Source organism: Hemicordylus capensis, chromosome 17 (assembly GCF_027244095.1).
Source record: "Hemicordylus capensis ecotype Gifberg chromosome 17, rHemCap1.1.pri, whole genome shotgun sequence".
NCBI lineage: Eukaryota > Metazoa > Chordata > Lepidosauria > Squamata > Cordylidae > Hemicordylus > Hemicordylus capensis.
This window is the reverse complement of record NC_069673.1, coordinates 2,326,501-2,346,726: the sequence shown is the minus strand read 5'-3', so window position 1 is coordinate 2,346,726 and position 20,226 is coordinate 2,326,501. Positions and strand designations below refer to the sequence as shown.

The 20,226-nt window shown below is 48.2% G+C and overlaps 1 protein-coding gene across 11 annotated transcripts in view; it reads left to right on the top strand.

Annotated features, from left to right (window-relative positions):
- DBH (dopamine beta-hydroxylase) overlaps positions 1 to 20,226 on the top strand; it is a 148,668-nt gene that overhangs the window by 85,666 nt on the left and 42,776 nt on the right. The gene's annotated exons all lie outside the window — the stretch shown is intronic.

The window sequence follows — 20,226 nt, the reverse complement described above, 5'->3', positions numbered from 1 at the left end:
TGGGGAGTTTAGCTCAAAAGGGGAGGCAGTTCCAATCAGCCTTAATTTGCCCAAGCATATGAACTCAAGAAATGAGGCTTGAGAGAGAGGTTTTAATTAAGAAAAAGGAGTTGATGGAAAGCAATATAATTTACTAGGTCGTCCTGACATAAAAGCAATGCAAATATGTTTTTAAATAGACTATTGTAAGGCACCTTTTGCTTAAAGTTCCAAATTATATGTAAATTTCCAGGTGGGCTAGAGAGGTGCTTAAAGATAGAGGGGTAAGGTTTCAGAAATAAGAGAAAGGGATAGGTTCCGCCCTGAAGGAGCCAGGCAAGAGGCTATATCACCTCTCCTGAACACCAAGGTGGAGTGTGCTGGGGTCCCGAGTGAGAGACACAAGGGAACACTGAGATGTTTCTCAGTGGGGGTCCTAGGTGAAGTAATACACGAGGAAGCACACTGGATCATGGAGTTAGGGATACTTCTATCCCAAAATGTGCCTTGAGGGCACTTGTCTTTTGTCCTGCTCTGCTGAATAGGGGAGCCCAGACAAGTTTTTTTTTTTTTTGGAATGCGTTGTCTCTTCGTCCTTCCTGGGTGGGAATGTGTGTGAACCGCCTATTATTTCTTGTTTACGGACAGTCAGACAGGTGTTATTGACTGGTTTGTTTTATCCAGACATCGAGTCCTTCCCAAGGACCTGGGATGCCAGAATTTTATGGTCAGTTGTTATAGATATCGTTGCAGAATATAGGCTGTTCCCAGTAAAGCTGCTTTTTGTAATGGGCTGGTGGTGATTTCTGTGGCCCCTATGGTGTTGAGGTGCTCTTCAAGGTCTTTTGGAACTGCACCCAGGGCGCCAATTACCACTGGGATGATTTGGGTCTTTTTCTGCCACAGCCTTTCAATTTCAATTTGTAGATCTTTGTATTTGGTGATTTTTTTCTATTTCTTTTTCTTCTATTCTGCTATCCCCTGGCATTGCTATGTCGATTATTTTGACTTGTTTTTCTTTCTTCTCAACTACAGTGATATCTGGTGTATTGTGTGGCAGATGTTTGTCTGTTTGTAGTCGGAAGTCCCATAATATTTTTACATCTTCATTTTCTTCAGCTTTTTCAATTTTATGGTCCCACCAATTTTTGGCTACAGGTAGCTTGTATTTTTTGCAGATGTTCCAGTGTATCATCCCTGCTACCTTGTCATGCCTTTGCTTGTAGTCAGTCTGTGCGACCTTTTTACAACAGCTGACTAGGTGGTCCACGGTTTCATCTGCTTCTTTACAAAGGTGGCACTTGCTGTTTGTTGCTGACTTTTCGACTTTTGCTCTTATTGCATTTGTTCTTAGTGCCTGTTCTTGTGCAGCTGGTGTTAAACCCTCTGTTTCTTTCTTCACGTTGCCATTCTTAAGCCATTGCCAGGTCTTGGTGATGTCTGATTTTCCACTTATATTGCGCAAGTATTGACCATGCAGGGGCTTATTTCTCCATTGTTCTGCTCGGTTCTTGACTTGTTCTTTCTTGTAGGCCTGCTTTGTTTCATTGGTGTTGAATAGTTTTGCGTTATTGACCATTTGAAGTGCATCTTCTTCACTGTCCTTGATATATTCTTCAAGGCCTCTTTTCTCCTCCTCTACTGTTCGATGGACTTGCAGCATTCCTCTTCCACCTGAGCTGCGATTATTATTATTATTATTAATTCAATTTCTATACCGCTCTTCCAAAAATGGCTCAGGGCTATGGCGTTCAAGGCTGATTGTGAGGACAATTGGAGCATGCAGGTGCATTTAAAGAATCTCCTGTGCTGGGAAGGGCTTCCCAATAATTCTATCATTAACAACTGGTGTTCTCGCTCTTGCAAGAGGAAGAGGGGAGTTTAGATTTCATTCCAAGGCTGAAATGATCTTCAATGCCAGACACTTGCAGTAGCCAGATCTGGAGTCTGCTTAGCTGGGGGCTCCCTCACAGAAAGAGGGTGTGTGGATCTAATCCCCTTTCCAATTTGTGGGGCCTGCAGCCAGATCGAGGGGCGACCAGTCCACTGTCAACGAAGCGACTTGTCCCCATGTATAACATAGACTGGGAGCTCACTTTGCAGTGCAGCTCCTGAGCATAGCAAAAGTGCAATCTCCAAGCCTGGTGAGGCAGTTGCAAGCAGGGAGGCTTCTGCAAGCAGGCAGAATAAGCTCAGCTGGTAACACTTGCTCCTGCAAGACCAGCTCTCCTCCCATTTTGTTGCCATTACAGGGGAAGGGAGATCAGAAACCTAATAGCTGTTACCCCTTCCAGCTCCCTTGCCAGGTGTTTGACCTTGGGGAGAAGTACCCAACCACCCTCAGAATCTCACTTTCCTTCTTTGTAATGTCCGGTTGGTTCAAAATAAATCAGAATTCATCCACAATTGTGGATGATGGAGCCGACCTTTTATGTATCACGGAGACCTGGTTGCAGGAGGCTAGTGGCCCAGTCTGGTTCCAGCTTCTCCCGCCAGGGTACTCTGTTGTGGAGCAAGTGAGAGGAGGTGGCCTGGCTTTGGTCCATAAGAATAATATCTTATGTGACCCCGTCCAAGACCCAATTTACCTTACTACTCAGATTCAGTTTTACCAACCCAGAGCACTTCTGTCTTACCTGGATTAACTTGCAGCTTGTTTGCCCTCCTCTAGTCCAGAACAGCCTCCAAACCCCGGTTCAGAGCATTCTATTTCCAAAGCCTTTTAACATCTGCATGAAACCTCTGGGAGAGATCTGGTGCTGGGTGCTATCAATATGCTGATGACACCCAGATCTATTTTTCCATATCAAGTTTGCCAGGAGATGGCTTAACCTCTCTAAATACTTGCTTGGAGTCGGTAATGGGCTGGATGAGGGAGAACCGACTTTGAAGTTGAATCCAAACAAGATGGAGGTGCTTGTGGGAGGCCGGAGCTTAGGAAATGGTTTAGATCTGCCTGTTCTAGAAGGCATTACACTCCCCCTGAAAGATCAGGTACATAGCTTAGGAGTACTTCTGGATGTCTAACAGGGATTCCCAGATATAGACTACAACTCCCATAATCCCCAAGTAAAAGCCATTGCAGCTGGAGATTCTGGGAGTTTTAGTCAAGAACATCTGGGAATCCCTGTTAGAGGGAACACTGATCCAGTCTTGACTACTGCAATGCGCTCTACATTGGGCTGCCTTTGTATGTGGCTTGGAAACTGCAGCTGGTACAGAATGCGTCAGCCAGGTTGGTCTCTGGGGTTACTCGAAGAGATCATATTAAACCCATTTTAAAAGAACGACACTGGCTGCCAATCAGTTTCCTGGCAAAATGCAAAGTGATGGTTATTACCCACAAAGCCCTGAACAGCTTGAGCCCAGGGTATTTAATGGAGCGCCTTCTTTTTCATGAACCCCAGTGCCTATTAAGATCATTGGCGGTTGCCACCAGCTCGCTTAGTGACGACCCAGAGCCAGGCCTTCTCTAGGGCTGCCCCAAGGCTCTAGAACGCATGTTCCCAAATGAAATCAGAATCTCCCCATCTCTGGTTGTTTTTAAACGACTTTTGAAAACGTGCCTGTTATATCAAGCTCTTCGTTTATGATGTTTGGAAGTTTAATTGCTGGTCACTTTAATCCGTTTCTATGGTTTTTCAGTTTTGGCTGGACTGGATTGTAAGCCGCCCTGAGATTTTATATAGGGCGATATATAAATGTGACATATAGAAATAAAAATAAAATAAAGCCTCTGTGTTTCACAGCCCCCCCCCCACCTTCTTCATTTCAGAACGTGGATTGCGTTTCTGGGGGAGGGAGATGTGTAGGCTGCGGTGGGCAGAGTTTCAACATGTTCAATAGCATTCTGGGTGTGTGTGTGTGTGTGTGGGTGTGTGTGTGTGTGTGTGTGTGAAAATGGAAGGATGCGTTTTGTACGCACACTGCACAACCCCGCTTCTCTCGGCGGTGAGGAGTTGCAGGGATGCAGCATTTCTTTGATTCTGGCTTCCTCTGGAGGAGAGATCCCTGAAGGAGTATGATGTCTTTGAAATATTTGGCTTATTAAACTCCATAGAAAAACGAGCTGATAGAAGAAGCACTCTTAAAAGTGATAGTTCTCTTCTGTTCAGCAGTGGGAGAGCAACTGTCCCTCTTTCCCTAGAATGGCATCCCTCCAGAGTCTGTTGCTGATCTTGCCCTTGTGTTGATTTCTCGTTTGTAAGCTCTTTGGGGCAGGGGACAACGTTTGGGCCCTCCCATGTTTGGGACTCACCCCTGCTCAGCGACGCTCTTACCCCTGGACTTCCAGGCCAAAGTTGAGGGCCTCCACACCCCCTGGGGGCCCCCAAATCCTCTTTAGTCTGTCCCGGGTGGTGTGGTTGCCGCTGGCCCGCAGTGTGCTCGGCAGCTGAGTGTGATTGTGACCTGCGCTGGGGGCTTTAGAGACAGAGCGGGGAGTGGGGAAAGAAATGTGGGGTGGGTGAAATACGTTACCTGGCTCCTGGAAATGTTTCTGCTAATGCTTATTTGCATAAATATACCTGTTTTATAGCCTTATATTCTTGTGAGTTCAGTTGCTGTTTGTGCCCGCAAGAACACACATGTTAAAAATACGGGGTGTGTGTGTGTGTAGGGGGATGATGCTTAACTTGCAGGAGAATGGTTGGTCCAGGTGCCAACTTTACCTGAGTGCACCTCTGCCCATGCTAACTGGTCAAAGTGGTGGCTAGCTTCTGTTTAGCAGGGGGAGAACAACTGGCCCTATCCAAACCCCTCGTTCCTCTCCCACAGGTTGTTGCTGGTGTCTACTTTGTGTTTCTTTTTAGGTTGTGCGCCCTTTTGGGACAGGGGGCCGTCTTGTTTGTTTTTGTGTGTAAACAAGTTTGAGGGCTGTTGTTGAAAGCCGGTATATAAATATTCGTCGTGTGTGTGTGTGTGTGTGTGTGTGTGTGTATTCGATGAAGTTGGGATAATAACACTCCTCCAGTGTAGGCAGCAACAGCTTACATCAGAAAATATACACGCTGGGTGTTAGATCAGGGGTGGCCAACCTGAGGCTGTCCAGGTGGTGTTGGATTACAAATCCCATCATCCCCTGCTGCAATGGGGATGATGGAACTTGTAGTCTAACACCACCTGGTCAGCTGCCCCTGCTGCGATGTGTTGCAGCGGGGGTGGGTGGGACTTGTAGCCCAACTGTTGCAGTGGGGATGCAGTGAATCAATCAATCATCTTTATTATGGTCAAAGACCAACATCTGCAATAGGGATGATGGGACTTGTAGTCCAACTGCTGCAGTGGAGTGATGGGATTTGTAGTCCAACACCACCTGGGCAGCCTCAGGTTGACCTCTGTCCTGTGCATTGGATGGAGCTGACATAGCAGAATGTTCCAGCAGGTTACAGCAGATTTCCCCAGAGAACAAAGCCTGTACCCGAAGATGCTTCCGTCTGCAAACTTGTGGCAAGCAAGCTGGGGCTCTCCCTGCGTTTGCTTCCGGCCCGGGTGGCACCTTTTGCTCACCCGTTCCTTCTCTGCTTCACCTCCCGCCGCACGTTCGCCTCTTGTGCACGTGACCCTCCTCTTCCTCCCCACCACCCGACCATGTCATGGTCTGACTCAGGCTCTCCCTAACCTGATCAGCGTCCCATTAAATTTGATCAGGACCTCTCCAGCACAAGGCTCAAACTCCCTTGTGACGAATGCCAGAGGCCCTGCGGCACTGGAGCTGACGTCGTCCGCCACGCGCGGCCTGTCTTTAGCAGAGCAGATGGAGGCCTGTCTGTCTTCCTCTCCCCTGGCTGTATCCTCCCCCAATTTAATTTAAATTGTAAGGCTAGTCATTTATTTGATTATCACCCCAGGGGCTACCACCTTGCTCGGATGCCTAATTTAGTGGCATCAATTACTTTTAAAAAAACCACACAACTCCTTGTAAGTGGCTTTTTCTCCTCCTCTGGGTTTTTGGTTTCATGGAGGGTGTTCTGCCTCTCACGGCTGTGATGTACTGAGAGATTCGGCTTTTCCAAGGTCTCCGGGACGAAGGGTGCAGAGACTTGATCTCCAAGCACTGCGAGATCAGTGGTGCTAACATCAGAGGCAATTGGCGGGGGGCGGGAGAGGGGAGGCTATAGGGCTTCCCCTTCCATTCACAGCAAACACACACACACACACCAGCCCCACAAACAAAGCCCGTGGCCGACAGCCAGGATAAATGATTAATATGGTAACTTCTAAACTCATTTTTGTATTGATCATATTTCTATACCACCTGACGCGCGTGCATGCATGCATGAATTTATTATGGTTAATGACCAGCGGCCAGCAGATAAGAATAACAATGACTATCAAAATAAAACAAAATAAGAGCAAAACACCAAAGCTAGATAACAGAACCTCAGAGTATACAGAGAGCTCCATTCCAGTTCGTCAGTTGCTTCCGTCTCCGTTTACAAACTCTCGCACAGAATCTGGCTACCGCAGCTGGAATGACTGTATACTGCTCTGCTAGAAGGAAGGAGATCTAGTATTCTTCAGATCGACCTGGCATATTTTAAAGAAGTGGTTCAAGCCACCAGGCAATACGAATGTCCCTATAATATGAGTATTATAGAAGAACATGTGAAATGGTTTCAATGTTGCCCCAAACTGCATGGACATAGCCGGTTCCTGAGCGGTGTTTTCTTAAATCTGCCATCCAAAATGGCAGAAGGAGGCAGGGCATTAAACCGCACCAGCGAGAAAACTCTCCTCTGATTTGATTGATTAAGTGCCGTCATGTCAGTGTCAACTCTTAGCGAGCACATAGATAGAGTCTCTCCAGGATGGTCTGTCTTCAACTTGGCCTTGAAGGTCTCTCAGTGGGGCATTCATGGCTGTCGTCATGGAGTCCATCCACCTTGCTGCTGGTCGTCCTCGTCTTCTCTTTCCTTCAACTTTTCCCAGCATTATGGACTTCTCAAGGGAGCTGAATCTTTGCATAAGGTGTCTGAAGTATGATAGTTTGAGCCTGGTCATTTGTGCCTGGAGTGACACTTCTGGACTGATTTGTTCTAGGATCTATTTGTTTGTTTTCCTGGCTATCCATGGTCTCAAAAGTCTTCTCCAGCACCGAAGTTGAAAAGCATCAATGTTTTTTCTGTCTTGCTTCTTCAAAGTCCAGCTTTCACATCCATAGAGCGTCATGGGGAAAAACTATTGTCCGGACGATTCTCATCTTTGTACGTGTACACATCCCGGCATCTCAATCTCCTTTCCAAGGCCTTCATTGCAACCCTACCAAGTGCTAGTCTGCAGCATATTTCTTGACTGCTGGATCCTTGACTGTTGATGGTCGATCCTGAAAGGCAGAAGCTATCCACTGCTTCAGTGTCTTCATTACCAATTCTGAGGCTGGTTGCTGTGCCTATTGTCATTAGTTTAGTCTTCTTTACATTTGGTCATAGTCCCATTTTTTCACTTTGCTCCTTGACTTTCATTACTAGAGCTTGCAAATCATCCGCATTGTCAGCTCTCAGAGTGGTGTCATCAGCGTAGCGCAGGTTATTGATGTTTCTTCCTCCAGCTTTAAAACCACGCTCATCCTCTTCCAATCCAGTTTATCTGTCCGGCATATAAGTTGAATAAATATGGAGAGAGTAGACAGCCTTGTCTTACTCCTTTGCCAATCTGGAACCGGTCTGTTTCACCATGTTCCGTCTGGACTGTGGCTTCCTGTCCTGTGTATAAGTTTCTCATGAGAACAATGAGGTGTTCTGGGACGCCCATTTTCCTAAGGACTTTCCACAACTTGACATGGTCAATGCAATCGAAGGCTTTTCTGTAGTCAATAAAGCACATGTTGACTTCTTTCTGGTATTCTTTGGCTTTCTCAGTTATCCAGCGTGCATCAGCAATGATGTCTCTTGTTCCCCGGCCTCTTCTGAAACCAGCTTGAACATCCGGCATTTTCCTTCCACATAGGGCTCTAATCTGCGTTGGATGATCCCGAGCATTGTTTTGCTAGCATGTGAAATTAAGGATATTGTCTGATGGGTTGTGTGATCTGTTAAGTCTCTTTTCTTTGGTATGGATATGTAGACTGACCTCTTCCAGTACATTGGCCACTGTGGTGTTCTCCAAATTTGCTGGCCTAGTTTGGCTAGAGCCCCCGATTTAGAGTGGTCAAATTTGTGTGGTACGTAGCTGGCTGAGGGTAGTTTGCAAACATCTGGGGTATTCCTAGGGGCCACAGAACTTAGATCCTATCCACTATTCCTAGATCCTATCCACTATTTGTTGTTGAATAATTTCTTTGGCAGCATCATGTCCCAATGAAAATATTGTGGAGAGAAGCCATCTCTACCCAATTTATCCTTGAGGCTCTTACACCAGTTAGAGTGGAACTCATCTTTCAGTCCTGGGGTGGGGGCAAGGCCCTGATGGCAGAAATGTAATTTGAGTCAACAGTTAAATGTGTGGAGCCGTCCCTGGGCCTCGACTCTGGTTAGACCTGCTTCTAGGCGTAGGGTGGCATTTGAGGATTTGGCATCTAGGCACCTGAAATATGGCACAAAGGAGTCTCGTCTGGACCACTTCCATAGGTTTGACCTGACGTGCGTCCCCCGGCAGTGTCTAAAACAATATAAAAACAAGATAACATGATTACAACAATCATGATATAAGAGCAATTAAAATTAATCACAAGCCTGAGAAAACAGGGGCATCTTAAGGATCTCTTTTGAAAACAGCTGGAGAAACTCTGATATTAACAGTGAATGCATTCCAGGGCCTCAGGGTAGCCACAGAGAAGACCCGGTCCTGAGTGGCCACCAAACGGGTTGGTGGAAGCCGTAACTGGACCTCCCTAGGCAGAAGAGCTGGTCTTGTGGTAGCAAGCATGAATTGTCCCCTTGGCTAAGCAGGGCCTGCCCTGGTTTGCATTGGAATGGGAAACTCCATGTGTGAGCACTGTACGAGATTCCCTTTAGGGGATGGGGCTGCTCTGGGAAGAGCATCTGCTTTGTATGCAGAAGTTCCCAAGTTCCCTCCCTGGCAGCATCTGCAAGACGAGGCTGAGAGAGACTCCTGCCTGCAGCCTTGGAAAAGCTGCTGGCAATCTGTGTAGACAACACTGAGCTAGATGGACCAATGGTCTGACTCAGTAGAAGGAAGCGTCCCATATTCTTATGTACTCCTGAGTAATACTGTTGCAATTAGCTGGCCCTTTAGTGCAACTCTGTAGTAGTATCACTGAATAACATTGGATGCTACCCAATGCCGGAGTGCTCTTCCAGAATGCAGCGGTTCAAAGCAAAGCAGGGTCATGTGCTTTTGTCTTCTCCTGGGACCACACTGCCCTTAAGAGCCATATTCAGCAAGCAAAGCCTTTTCTGGTGTGTGGAGATGGTGTGTGTGTGGGGGGGCGGGGGGGAACCAGACCTGTTGAACTTCTGCCCCATACAGTTAGCCCAGTGCAAAATTACAGGAAGGTTTAAAATGTGATCGGTTAATCTCTGTGATAGATTCCCAATCTTGTGCACACAGATGTTGGATGACAATTCCTATCATTCTCAGTCACAATGGCTGGAGAAGGGATAATGGGAATTTTACTTCAATATCTGGGTGCCCAATGAGTCCTTAGGGGGTCGCTAGCAGCCTCTGGGGCATTTTGATGGGGAAATGGTGCACCCCCATTGTATTGTGGTAGCGGGTATGAATTGTCCCCTTTGCTAAGCAGAGGCTGCTTTGGTTTGCATTTGGATGGGTGACTACATGTGAGCACTGTAAGATATTCCCCTCAGTGGCAGGCCATCTGCTTTGCATGCAGAAGGTCCCAGGTTCCCTCCCTGGCAGCATCTCTAGGTAGGGCTGAGAAAGACTCCAGCCTGAAACCTTGGAGAAGCTGCTGCCAGTCAGTGTAGACAATCCTGAGCTGGATGGACCAAGGGCCGGACTCAGTAAAAGAAGGCTTCCTGGTTCAGACTGGACCCTGAACAGGGCTGCTATTTTGAAAGAGAAAATAACCCACAAACGAGACTATATGGTTTCTAGTTAGGCCCTTAATCTAACCATTTTTAGATGGCTTTTTAGCCATCTAAGTTTGCCAAACACTGAGAAAGGAGAAGCTTCCCAAGGTTTGGTGAATGATCCAAAATAGGAGAGGAGAGCTGGTCTTGTGGTAGCAAGCATGACTTGCCCCTTAGCTAAGCAGGGTCCACCCTGGTTGCATTTGGATGGGAGACTAGAAGTGTGAACACTTTAAGATATTCCTCCTCAGGGGATGGAGCCGCTCTGGGAAGAGCAGAAGGAGGTTCCAAGTTCCCTCCCTGGCAACATTTCCAAGAGAGGGCTGAGAGAGATTCCTGCCTGCAACCTTGGAGAATAGGGATGTGTACGGACCGGTTTGGAGGCCATTCTACCGGCCTCCGGACCGGTCCGGACACGGTGCGGTTCGATTCGGAAGAGTTAGGGTGGGGGGGTTCCATTAAGGGCGGGGGGGGCTTTACTTACCCCTCCCGCGTTTTCCCAACTCCGGGAAAGGCTTCTTAAAGCCTTTTGCAGCCCGGCAGGGAAAGGGGCGGCAGGGAGGGGTCCTGCCGGCCATTTCTAATGAGCAAGCGGAGCGGGATTGAAGGGGGCGGCAGGGAGGTATCCTGCCGCCGGATTTCTACACTAAATACGGCGCCGGAGTTGGGAAAACGCGGGAGGGATAAGTAAAGCCCCCCCGCCCTTAATGGAACCCACCCCCCCAGTGCCGGACCGCAGCTCCACGGTTCCGTGCACACCCCTATTGGAGAAGCCACTGCCAGCCTGTGTAGACAATACTGAGCTAGATAGACCAATGGTCTGACTCAGTATGTGGCAGCTTCCTATGTTCCTATGTTAAAGTTGATATTGGACAAGGATGTGAATGGGAATGAATATCAATATTTTGTTTATTGAGCAAAAGGTTGACCCAGGAGCTGGCCGTGGACTTCAAGTGTTACGAAAAATGTTGCACAAGAATGTCTCGCCAGCAGCCTTTGGAATCCTTAAACAGAGGACAGAAGCTGAGAGTTGGAAGGGACTTTAGAGGTCTTCTAGTCCACCCCTTCAGTATTCCCTGTAAGAGGGAATCCCAGATGTTGTTGACTACAGTTCCCAGAACCCCTAACTGCAGTGGGCTTTGGCTGAGGATGCTGGGAGTTGTAGTCAACATCATCTGGGATTTTCTGTTAGAGGGAACGCTGATCCCCTTCTCAAAGCAAGAGTCTCATTCAGCATCCTTGAAAGATGGCTGTCCCGCCTCTGCTTGAAAATCCCTAAAGAAGGACAGCCCACTTCGTCATGAGGCAGAATGTTCCATGGTCTAACAGCTCTCACACTTAGGAAATCCCTCCTCATGTCTAGCCTGAACCTGCTGCCTTGTAATTTCAACTCATTGGTTCTTCTCCTGCTTCTGCAGTCGGATTGGGAAATCAACACTCACAGCTTGAAGGCATTTATTGTTGAGCTGGTGTGTGTGTGTGTGTGTGTGTGTACGTGCATGTGCATGGTAACCTTTTCCTGACCCTAGCTTGAATGTGTGTCCTGTTAAAACCTTCCGTCTCCTTCTTGCCTTGTGCTTCCAGACAGATAAATCAATTTGCTTCTGTGCCTAGTTAATGGGTACAGCTCAGAACGTTCTCATCAGCAACAACAAGAAAACCCTCAATTACGTTTAAAGGGATAAAAAATAAAAATAAAGCACTCCTCAGAATGCAGATGCTTGAGGCAGATGTATTCCTGTTTCTACTGGCACAATTGTGCCAGTATAGTGAAGAGGGGGAGTTGTTTCAACATGCCACCATCCTAAGACCTGAACATACTATTGCTTCTGCAAATCAATACCATTTGTCTAATCTGTCTGGAAGTTTTTCACTCTCACCATTTCCCTTGCATCTCCTCCGGCATGGAGCGTGTGGGTTCACATATCAGCCAGATTTACCCCGAATTGCCTGTGAGGTATTGGGGAGCATTTCACACACCATTTGGGTTTTTCATTGTGCGTTGGAGTGGAGCATGGTTTATATCCAGGGTAAAAACAAATCCACTTTTTGTGTTGTGTTTCTTTGGGAAACTTTGAACTCCCAGTAAACTCCCAGTAAAGCCTGCTGTGTGAACAATGTCCTGGCCATCAGCACACATGCACTAGGTGACAAGAGACACCTCCCTGCAAAAAGGTGCCTCTTTGCTCAGTGGGCAAATCATGTACCGTAATTTAAGGATGTGTGAACCGGTTCGAATTCGAACCATGGTGGTTCGAAGGTTCGAATTCGAACCGAACCAGCCATCAGGTTCGAGCTGCAGGGGGTGGTTCAATTCGAACAACAAAACCCAGTACCCCATGGGTTAGCAATCCATGGGGGTGGTTGGCACCCTCTTTGCACTAGACCACCACTCACTCTGGGCCACCCCAGCACCCCACAAGTGGCTTTAAGGTTTTTCACCATGGGGAAGAATGGAGGTTTCAGCAGCCCCATAACTGCACTTGGGGGGTGCTGGGGTGGCCCAGAGCGAGGGTGCCAACCACCTCCATGGGTTGCTAACCCATGGGGTACTGGGTTTTGTTGTTTCTGAAGTGTTCCGAGTGTAGATTCTTTGGTAGCATATAAAATTTTCAATGACAAACCATGAATCCACTCTCATCTGCTAACCTTAAAGACACATAAACTTCAAAAATCACTTAAAAATCAGCCCTTTGCCCAATTCCTCTCAAATAATTCTGATAGCTACCTGGCCCCCCTTGGGCACTACCACCCACCACACTCTGGACACCCCTTTCCCCCCGACGTGAAGCTAAACATTTGCTGCCACCTCCATGCTTCTTTATGAAGAAAAACCTTACAGTCACATAAACTTCAAAAATCATTTAAAAAGCAGCCTTTTGCGCCATTCCTTTCAAATAATTGTGATAGCTTCCTTGCCCACCTTGGGAACTACCACCCACCACACTCCACTCTAGGACACCCCTTTCTCCCCGACATGAAGCTATACATTTGCTGCAATCCTCATGATTCTCTCTGAGGAATTCCAAAATACTTTAAAAATTCACCAATAATCAGAGGAGTGTCCGATTGCCTTGGAACTTTGTGGATAGTAGGCACCCCTGGTTGTCTACCACCCATCCCACTTTTTTGCCCCTAGGTGCTCCATAATAGGGGATATGGGCTGGTTCTGTTCCCATTATACACTATGAGAAAAATAATTAAAAATATTTCAAATATTCTTTAAAAATCATAGGGGTGTCCAATTGATTCAGGGTTTGCATGGTTGTTGGCACCCATGGGTGCTCCACAATAAGGAATAATGGGCTGATTCGAGTCCCATTATACCCTATGAGAAAAAAAATAAAAATAATTTTTAAAAATTCATATAACATCGTACAAGTATCCGATTGCTTTGGGGTTTGGGTGGCAGGTACCCCTGGTCGCCAGCTACCATTCTACCAATTTTTGGATGTCTGAAACGGTTCAAATTCAAACTGAATCAGGGGGAGTTTCGAGCAAAACCAAAACCGAACCACCCCCTCCTGGTTCAAACCTGGTTCGAATTCGAACCGAACTGGGCAAACCGGTTTTGTGCACATCCCTACCGTAATTTGAATGGACCACAGCCGGCCATGGAGCAGAGGCAGAGCATTTGATTTATGAGGTTTGCTGGTCTTGAGGTGGCAAGCCTGAATTGTCCCCTTTGCTAAGCAGGGTCCACCCTGGTTTGCATTTGCATGGGAGACTACATGTGTGAACACTTGGAGATGTTTCCCTAAGGGAGGGGGATGCTCTGGGAAGAGTATCTGTGTGCAGAAGGCTCCATGCCTCCCTCCCTGGCAGCATTTCCAAGATAGGGCTGAGACAGACTCCTGCCTGTGTCCTTGGAGAAGCTGCTGCCAGTCTGTGTGTAGACAATACTGATCTAGATGGACCAAGGGTCTGACTCAGTATATGGCAGCTTCCTCTGTTCCACAAACTGTGCACACCACTCTGGGCTCTTCAGAGGAAAAATGGGATTTAAATGTAAAAAATAGATTAAAAATACATTTCTCTTTTGTATAGGAGAGAGGAGAAGAGGGCTGATTTTGTGGTAGCAAGCATGAATTGTCACCTTTGCTAAGCAAGGTCCAACCTGGATTGCATTTGAATGGGAGACTATATGTGAGCACTATAATATATTCCCCTCAGGGAATGGGGCCACTCTGGGAAGAGCAGAAGGCTCCAAGTTCTCTCCCTGGTAGCATCTCCAAGATAGGGCTGGGAAAGACTCCTGCCTGCAATCTTGGAGAAGCTGCTGCCAGTCTGTGTAGACAATACTGAGCTGGATGGACCAATGTCTGACTCAGGCACAGTTTCCTATGTCCCTGTGTCTTGAAACAATGTCTGAGAATCAGTGCCTTGGGCAGTGAACGAGAATTCCAATTAATAGGCCAGCATTCATCACTAAAGGCTGGTGCGTGGAGGCAGTAAAGAGAGAGAGGAAGACCGAAAGGTTTACCATCAATTTTGTACTTGCGCTCAGAACAAAGCCACATAAAAAGAAATTAGCGCCATCAAAGTGCCAACATGAATTTTGCCTCCTTCAGCGAGGTGCCACTCTAAAGGTTGCTGTCCCTCAAAGGGGAATAATCATCTTGAAATACAGCGACTCGGATTCTGTGTAAGACGGATATGGTGCGAGGCGGGGGGGGGGGGAGGTGGCAGGGAGAAAAAGCAGAGGTTGAATTCAGAAAGTACCTCTACGATTAGAATGGCTGACAGTGCCTAGAAGAACAGAGATCAACAGGAGGTTTTCTGCATGCTGCATGTTCAAGGGTTGTTATCAGAAATTTTAGTAGGGGGGAAACAGGCTGTTCCCATGTGGCTTTTTAGATGCAGATTTAAGGCTCGCTTTCTACAGGCTTTGGCAAAATCCAACCTTGCTGTGCTTTAAAAAAAAGGAGAGAGAGAGGAGTGAACAACCAAACCCAACAGAAATAATCTCCGGGCTTCTTTGCCAGGGCTGCTAATTAATGCTCGTGAAGCAATGGGCACGAACAGCTCTGCTCCCTTTTTGAATACTTCAGCTTTGAAGTATTGCTTCTTGGTTTCTGTGAATGCTAACAAGTATGTACAGTTTGTGATGCAAAGAGGCTTGTTTATTTCCACCCCACTTTTAAATGGTATAGATATCCCCTGTAGTGCTAGCAGTGGTGGTCCAGTCCCCTGCAGGCCTGGGGGCGCTGAGCGATCAAATGCTGTGCAATCAGCACGAATATATGTGGCAGGCCTGTCCATGCAAAATGTGGCATCTCTCTGCAAGTAAGTGGGAAGTATCTTATTCAGAATCTCTTCTATTTTTAAAAAGGTTGTCAGCTTTCCCTGAGCATGTTCTGGTGTAAAAATAATACCTTGCAGCTTATCTATTGGCAGCGGGGGGGGGGGGGGGGGAGGACTTTAGGACCAGCCTCCAAAATTACCTAGGTACACCTCTGAGTGCCAGTCTCTTATGGAACATGGGGAGTTGCCATATACTGAGTCAGACCCTTGGTCCAACTAGCTCAGGATTGTCAACACTGACTGGCAGCGGCATCTCCAAGGTTTCAGGCAGCAGTCTCTCCCAGCCCTGCCTGGAGATGCTTCCAGGGACTGAACCTTGGACCTTTTGAGTGCAAAGCAGAGGCTCTTCCAATGAGCCACAGGCTCAAGGGGAATATCTTACAGCGCTGGCATGTAGTCTCCCATTCAAATGCAAACCAAGTTGGACTCTGCTTAGCAAAGGGGACAGTTCATGCTTGGTTAAGGGGTTGCACTCTTTGAGACACATGAAGAGAGAGAACTGAAAAAATGGGCAGAATAACACAAGAGCAGATGAAGTTTGCAGGGTAGATGACCCTGCACCTCCCTGACTCACATAGTCTCATCCACCTTGGCCAGGAAGGAAGTGAAGGGTCTGGCCTGGCTCCTGAGAGGCTGGAGGAGTCTCCTCCCTGCTCTGCCTTAGGAACATAGGAAGCTGCCATATACTGAGTCAGACCATTGGTCTATTTAGCTCAGTATTGTCTTCACAGACTGGCAGCAGCTTCTCCCAGGTTGCAGGCAGGAGTCTCTCTCAGCCCTCTCTTGGAGATGCTGCCAGGGAGGGGACTTGGAACCTAGATGCTCTTCCCAGATCAGTTCCATCCCCTGAGGGGAATCTCTTCCAAGGCTCACCCATCAAGTCTCCCATTCATATGCAACCAGGGCGGACCCTACTTAGCTATAGGGACAAGTCATGCTTGCTACCACAAGGCCAGCTCTCCTCTCCTCTCCTTCTGCTGCTTGTTTTGGGGTAGAGGGGTGTGTGTCTTCAAACAATGGGGCCCTTTAAAAATAATAATTCTAACTATGGGACACAATGTACATGCCACCTAATGAGGCAGCAGGGAAATGACTTGCCTAGCAAGCCAGAGGTTGCCAGTTCGAATGCCCGCTGGTCTGTTTCCCAGACTATGGGCGACACCTCTATCGGGCAGCTGTGATATAGGAAGATGCTGAAAGGCCTCATCTTGTACTGCATCATTTCGTACTGCCAGGATGCCCAGAATCCTTGGCCGAAGGCCATTGCAGCTGGGGATTCTGGGAGCTGTAGTCAACAACATCTGGAAATCCCTGTTACAGGGAAGACTGGCCCCCACACCAGGAAAGAAGGGGTGGCTTGGAGGGAGATGGGTGTGTGAAAAACCTATCCCCAGCATGCACTGGGGCAAGAGAAGGGGAAGATCAGCAGACCTTGGATGGGGTGGAGACAGGAGGCGAAGCAGGAGAGTCTGAGAGGAGAGCTTGCTCCTCGGTTTGTGAGAAGAGAAAAGCTACTGGGGATGTTTCTGTAAATGGCTGCTGTGAGGATGAGGTGATAGCAGCTTGGCCCACATCCTCCGGCCTCAGCTGGTTGTGGGCCTGGTGACAGTTGCTTCATTTTGGGAGGAAGCACTCTGCATATGCTCAGACACACTCTAGTTCTTATTGCTTCATAAGTCCCAGAGTTGAGTTACTGCATTGAAAGGGATTTTGGGGTGGAGGAACCCTGGCTCAGGTGAAACCTGAACATCTGCTTCTCGGACCCCCCCCCCCCCAATCTTTTAAGCACATCGTTAGAAGGCTGCATCTGATGCTTGCTTATCTTTTTCGGCTTGGGCAAAACTTTTCTCCGAGAGTCACCTGCGCTATATAAGCCACATACCATCGGGTGGGGTGGGGGGGACTGGGCACATGAGGATACAACTCCTGCAAGTTTTCGTTGTGTGAGCAGTAGTCAGCACAGCAGTGACCTTGGCAGAGGTCTCCTGGTTGGAATGCTGCCGAGGCATGACTCGGCAGAAACGGCAGGCCGAGCAGATGTCCAGGTTTTGATGCAGGGAGTTTGCGTTTCATCTCACCATTTGAATTCCTGTTCCCCTGCTCTCCCATGGGCTTGGGATCTGTTTAGAAAAACCATAGAATTGTCTGCTTATGTTGCCTCCGTTCATTTAGTCAGTTTCTAGTTTGCCCTCCTCCTAAGGATTGGTATGGGGTGTAGGGGTGTGGAGAACCAGGTTCGATTCGTATGGTTTGAGCTCGAACTGGACTGGGCCGCCACTGCAAGAGCCAGTGAGGTGCCCTCTCGGCCGCTCCCTGCCCAACCCCATTTTTAGATAGTCAATATCCCTTGGCTTGTAAAGGGGAATCCTTACCAGATTCTTCCTTTACAAGCAAGTAAGGCAATCAAACCAATTTGGCTTGAACTGAATCGACCCCAATAGGGATAGGGAGCACATTCCAAAGGCCTGGGAATTTTCTTGTCCTGACCATCGAGCCTGCAGTGGTCACATTTGCAGTGGGGTGTGAAACACACAACCACTTCTCTAAAATTTTATCAGCGTTGTCAGCCAAATGGGAATTGGAATGGAACTGCCCTGAGCCATTTTGAAGGACGGTATAGAAATCGAATGAATGAATGGAATGAATGAATGAATGAATGAATGAATAATGAAAAAAAGTTGGTAGGCATGATCTCCAAAGATTATTCCATGGAAAGCGTACAACTATTTGTTTGTTGTTGCCCTAAACCCCAACCCCTTTGCTCAGTGCAAAAAAATGTCTATTTTTTTATGTCTAATCATTTGAGGGGTAGGGATACAGAAGGGGTGATGGCATACAGAAAGCTGTAAGTGCCACAATGCTATCACCTATTTTTCGTTCTTTAGATGGGCAGATGTTGCCAAAAACTACTATGCACACCCGTCCCCTGAAATGGTAGAAGGTAAAGTTGTGCCCTCGAGTTGGTGTCGACTCGTGGCGACCACAGCGCCCTGTGGTTGTCTTTGGTAGAATACAGGAGGGGTTGACCATTGCCTCGTCCCGCACAGTGTGAGATGATGCCTTTCAGCACCTTCCTCGATCGCGGCTGCCCGATAGAGGTGTTTCCCATCCTCTGGGGAACGTACCAGCGGGGATTCGAACCGGCAACCTCTTGCTTGCTCTGCAAGTTATTTCCCCACTGCACCAGTAGGTGGCTCACTGATGGCCTTAATGTGTGTGCCTGGATCTATTCAGGCCAGGCTTGGAAGGTTGGCAATCCTAAATACAACCCAAAAGGCAATATGAGGGTGTGGCAGGGAGTTAGGGAGACCAGCTGGGTTAAGGCTGGTCATTGGTGCCTGGAACCAGACTCTGAGAAAGGGAATGAGCGGGGAGCTGGTCTTGGATGGTCCCCTTTGCTAAGTAGAGTCTCATGATGTCAGCAGTTGCTCCGTGGCCAATTGAAGCGGCTCCGGGATCATAGAGTGTGCTTGGCAGAGAGGCCCATCCATGGAGGGCAGTTCCTGTAGCCACAGCTCTCTATTGTTTCCATGCCTGCTTGGTTGAGTAGAAGAGGGAGAAGGTGGGGGGGACTTAACGCAGCAGCCCCTTGAACCTCTGTGGCTTAAGACAGAAAAGCTTGGACAGAGCTGGAGAGAAGAAGGTGCCCATGGTCCTCAGAGGACTCGGGTCACTCCGAGGGAAATTGACTTCATTGATTGGTTGCTGAATGGACAAGGCCATCGTGTAGCAGGACTGATGCTGCACCAAGGGAAAGACTGTGGAGGTGTCAACTTGTATAATCCAGTCGCTAGATAGTCAGGGACCCTTCACATCCGTTTCTCACCCATTTTTCTCTTTCTTGACAGTGTCCGGCTCTGGGGAGGAGTGCGGGTCTTGTGGTAGCGAGCAGGAATAGGCCACTTTGCTAAGCAGCATTGGCCCTGGTTTACATTTGAATGGGTGACTCCATCTGAGCACTAAAATATTCCTCTTAGGGGATGGGGGCCTTATCTCAGTGGAAGAGCATCTGCTTTTCATGCCAAAGGTCCTGGGTTCAATCTCTGGCAGCATCTCTAGGAAGGGCTGGGAAAGACTCCTGCCTGAAACTTGGAGAGCCGCTGCTAGTCTGTGTAGAGATTGCTCCGCTAGATGGGCCAGTGGTCTGACTCTGGAGGAGGTCAAGTCCAGCAATGGCTACAATGTTTTTATGCAGTGCATCATTAATCTATGGAATTCTCTGCCACTGGGTATGGTGATGGCCACCAGCTTGCATGGCTTTAAGCAGGGCTTAGGCAAATTCGTGGAGGACCAGCCTATCCATGGCTGCTGGTCTGGATGGCTATAGGTTATCTCCTGCCTTAGAGGCAGGGTGCCTCTGAATCCCAGTTGGAGGGGAGCAAAACCAGGAGGTCTTCTGAGCAAAGAGGCACCTTTTAAAAAGTGCTGATTCTCTTTATTGCGCAGGGGGAGAGCAACTGGCCCTATCCATCCCCAGCACAGCACCCCTCCCGTGGCTGATGCAGAGGCATTGTGGCAAGAAACAGGGTTCTGGAATGGATGGGCCTTGGGCCTGACCTAGCAGGGCTCTTCTTATGTCGGGCTCATAACCAGCGTTTCCTGTAACGGGAGCTTCCAGATGTTGACTACAACTCCCATAATCCCCAGCCAAAGGCCATTGCAGCTGGGGATGCTGGTAGTTAACAACCCCGACTCGTGACGGTGATCCAGTGGGGAACACTTCAGCCCCCCTGGAGCGGCTCCAGCCAGTACAATCTCCCCCCAGCTCTGCATTTTCCTCCATGTCCCGGGGCACAAAAGATCCCCTCCTTGGCACAGAGCTCCTTGGCTTGGCTTGGCCTGCAAGGCCCCTCCCTCGCCTGGCGGCATCTGTCATGTGCTCTTCTGGACCGCCAGAGACCCCTCGCCCCATCCCTCCCCGTGCACAAGTGATCCGCTCTCCCCGCCGCAG